Source organism: Scyliorhinus canicula, chromosome 2, assembly GCF_902713615.1.
Source record: "Scyliorhinus canicula chromosome 2, sScyCan1.1, whole genome shotgun sequence".
Lineage (NCBI taxonomy): Eukaryota > Metazoa > Chordata > Chondrichthyes > Carcharhiniformes > Scyliorhinidae > Scyliorhinus > Scyliorhinus canicula.
In genome coordinates this window covers 6,255,927-6,260,321 of record NC_052147.1, presented here as the reverse complement: position 1 = coordinate 6,260,321, position 4,395 = coordinate 6,255,927, and the positions used below count along the sequence as shown (strand labels likewise).

The window sequence follows — 4,395 nt, the reverse complement described above, 5'->3', positions numbered from 1 at the left end:
GATATTTCAGAATACCCACAAATGACAAATTCAAGTGAAGAGAAGGACACACCATACGTGGCTAACTAAAGAAGTTAAAGACAGTATCAAGTTGAAAAAAGAAGCATGTAATTCTACAAAGGTGAGTGGCAGGTCAGAAGGTCGGGCAGAGTATGAAGAACTGCAAAGAATGACTAAAAGATTAATAATGAGATAGAAATGAGAATGCAAAAGAAAGGTTGCCAGAAATATAAAAACAGGAAATAAGAGTATCTACAAGTATATAAAAAGGAAAAGAGTAAATAAAATGAGTGTTGGTCCTCTTGAGAGTACGAATGAGGAATTAATAATACAAAATGAGGAAATGGCTGATGAATTGAACAGGTATTCTGTGGCTGTCTTCACTGTAAAAGAGAGGGAGGGGCTTCATCCTAAAGTCTTAAAATGAGTGGCTGCTGGGCAGCAGGGTGGCCCAGTGGGTTAACCCTGCAGTCTCACGGCACCGAGATCTCAGGTTCGATCCCGACTCCCGGTCACTGTCCGTGTGGAGTTTGCACATTCTCCCTGTGTCTGCGTGGGTTTCACCCCCCACAACCCAAAGATGTGCAGGGTAGGGGGATTGGCCATGCTAAATTGCCCCTTAATTGGAAAAAATGAATTGGGTACACTAAATTTATTCAAAAAATAAGTGGCTGCTGAGATTGTAGGGGATTCATTTTAATTTTCCAAAATTCCCTAGATTCAGGAAAGGCCCCAGCAGGTTTAAATTGTGAATCTGAATCCTCTGTTCAAGAAAGGAATGAGACATGAAGCAGGAAACTACAGGCCAGTTACCTTGGATAGATTTTAAGGAAACATTTGAACAACACTGCAAGAAAATATCAATACAATCAGACAGAGTCAACATGGTTTTGCCAAATGGAATTCATGTTTGACTAATTCATTGGAGTTTATTGAGAAAGTAACAAGCAATATGAAAATGAAATGAAATGAAAATCGCTTATTGTCACGAGTAGGCTTCAATGAAGTTACTGTGAAAATCCCCTAGTCGCCACATTCCGGCACCTGTTCGGGGAGGCTGGTACAGGAATTGAACCGTGCTGCTGGCCTGCCTTGGTCTGCTTTCAAAGCCAGTGATTTAGCCCAGTGTGCTAAACCAGCCAAGGGGAACCTGTCGATGTACTGGACTCTGGAGGCATTTGGCATTTGAGGCTTTTGGTCTCACATCAAAGTCTTCTACGCAAAATAAGAGTTCATGATGTGGGGGATAAAATATTAGCATGGATAGAGAACTGGTTATCGAACAGGAAAAAGGGATCAGAGATGAATGCATCTGTTTGGGTTGGCAGGATGTGATGAGTGGACTGCCACAGGGAACAGTGTTGGGGCCTCAACTATTCACAACTTATATCAATAACTTGGGTGAAGGGACCGAAGGTCTGGTTGTTAAATTTGCTGATGACACACAGGGAGGAAAGTCAGGAAATTGTGAAGAGGACATAAGGAGCCTGCAAAAGGACATAGACAAGTCTGAGTATAGTGCAAACTTTTCTATTTTGGCACAAATAGAAAAGCAGCAATGATTTAAATGGAAAGAGATTGAGAACTCTGATGTACAGAGGGATCTGGGTGTCCTGGTGCAGGAATCAGGAAATGTCAATATGCAGATACAGCAAGTGATTAGGAAGAAAAATGGAATGTGTTGTTTATTGCAAGGGGAATGGAATGTAAAAATAGGGATGTTTTGCTACAGTTGTACGGGTTGTTGGTTAGGCCACATCTCGAGCACTGTGTATAGTTCTCAACTCCTTACTTGAGAAAAGATATAAATGCATTGGGTGCCATCCTCTCTACCCTGGAAAGCGATAGAGGCAGGATGATTTAATATTTTAAGACTATGGCAGAATTCTTGACTCACTTAGGTCATCGGGAGTAAGCAGAGTGTGGAGTCTTGTGGAATGGTGGAACAGCCCCGGGGTTTGAGTAGCTTACTCCTGCTCTTATTTTATAGGGCTGGTTTAGCACACTGGGCTAAATCACTAGCTTTTAAAGCAGACCAAGGTAGGCCAGCAGCACGGTTCGATTCCCTACCAGCCTCCCTGACCAGGCGCCGGAATGTGGTGACTAGGGGCTTTTCACAGTAACTTCATTGAAGCCTACTCGTGACAATAAGCGATTTTCATTTCATATCCTTGAATGTTGTCCTCAGAGGGCACATTGCATCAGGAGTGATGGGATGGTGACAAGCAGCTGTTTGGTGAACAATTTTCTCCCTAGCCAGGGGCAGTGATAGATATCAGCATCTCTCCTGATGACAGGATGGGACCAGCTATCTGGAGGAGATTATTGACAGACCTGGGAACCATACTGGTGTGTCAGCTACATTTTATTCTCTTTCTTTGAAATTTACAAAGTTTACATGCAAAAGCCTTCCCGTCATTTACAGGAAGAATAAATGTCCACAACAGTCAATGCCACCACACTAGATGCCATGTAACACGGGGGTAGGATAGGAGTGGCTTTATGCCTGATCCCTGGTGAACTGTTTACTCTTTGTTGATGTGGTCTGGGTTGTGACAGAGTCAGTGAAATTCCTGATGACATCCTCCTGGCTATGGATTGGATATAAGCTCTTTTGCTTTATTCCTGAATTGCTTTCCCACAAGGACATAGAGTATGGGGTTGATGCAGCTATTGGTACATGCGAGAAATATCGCAATCTGATTGCCATTATTAATCACATTCTGCCAGCTGCATCCCGACAACAACTTTATTTCATAGAAGATGCAAGGATCCGAAGAAATTGAAAGGGGGATCCAACAAATGATGAAAACCAAGAGGACAACGAGGACCAGATAGGTGGCCTTGCTTCCCTGCGCACTTGCTTGAAGCGTTGCATTTGGTTGTTTCTTAGAACATTCATGATTTGGAAGGTGCAAAAGCTGATGATGGGTGACAGGCACCAGGAAGACGATGACTAGCAGTGTAATGTCCATCTGCAGCTTCCAGGCTATGTGGGGATGGTTGAGTAGGCAGGCGGAGATATTCAAGTGTTGGATGTAGCTCACTTCACGGAATATAATGGCAGGGCTGCTCATCAATAAGCCAAACATCCAGATGAAGAAACAGTTGATCTTAGCGCATGAGACTGTTCGTATCTGCCATGATCCAGGACTTTCACCAGAGCTAGGTAGCGGTCAATGCTGACCATCACGAGTAAGTAGACGCGCTGGTAAGGTTCACGTAAATAACAGAGGTTGACGTAACGGCAGAGGATCCTCCAAAAGGGCCAATGGTAGCGGCGGGCAATGTTGACGGCCCAGAAGGGGAGACAAGCCAAAAGGAGGCAGGTCGGCACCACCAGGTTGCCCAGGTAGATATCCGGCACTGTGCAATGGCTTTTATGTAACACATGACAATCATCACAAAGCTGTTTCCTATAGACCGGTGATGCACACCACCATGATATAGATAGGTTGAAAGGTGTAGAGCCTGCCCAGAAGTGACCTTCAGGGCAAGAGTTTGGAATCACTGGAGCTGTCGACAGCACTAGATTTGAAGTTGCTATCGGGGACTGGTTCAGAGTCGCGTTGACAATCATTGAGACGCTGTCAGTGAGAAAAGAGATAGCATATCAGTTAGTATAATTGCGACTATCACACAGAAGCATTGGTACATTCAGATACACAAGATAAAGATGCATAGGTATACAGCTTTATAGGATGTTGATATGCATCAAGAAAATATAAACTGCTTTGGAAAGTAGCTGTCAGCTATGATTTGGTACCAGCAATTCTGTCTCTGAGCTAGGTAAGCAGCATTTTCAAGCCCCATTGCAGAAAACCTTGAGCACAATTTCTGGGCTGCGGTGTAGCAATGGAGAATACTACATTCTGACTTTAATACTCATTCATGGGAGGTGGGTGTTTCTGGTAAGGCCGCCTTTGTTATGCATCTCCAATTACCCGTAGGAATAGTGGAGGCCATCTTCCCGAACTGTTGCAGTCCAGAGGTGTAGGTACTTCCGAGTAATTGTTAGAGAGAAAGTTCCAGGTCTTTGACCCAGTGACAGTGAAGCCAGGAAGTGACCTGGAGGGCAATTTGCAGCTGGTGATGTTCCCATGCATCTGTCGGCCTTGTCCTTTGAGGTGGTAAAGGACACTGGCTTAGATAATGTAACAAAAGGCGCCTTGGAGAGTATCTGAACTGCATTTTGCAGGCGGTACACGTTCAGGACTCTGCACTGGTGGTGCTGAGGCTACAATGTTTGAGCTGTTTTTTTTTTACATAGAATTGACAGTGCAGAAGGAGGCCATTCGGCCCATCGAGTCTGCACTGGCTCCTGGAAAGAGCACCCTACCCAAGGTTAACACCTCCACCCTATCCCCATAACCCCACCCAACACTGAGGGCAATT

At 44.5% G+C, this 4,395-nt stretch overlaps 1 pseudogene; it reads right to left on the bottom strand.

The window, feature by feature from the left end:
- Positions 1-2,347: 2,347 nt before the first annotated feature.
- On the bottom strand, positions 2,348-3,584 carry LOC119979677 (annotated as a pseudogene).
- Positions 3,585-4,395: the final 811 nt, after the last annotated feature.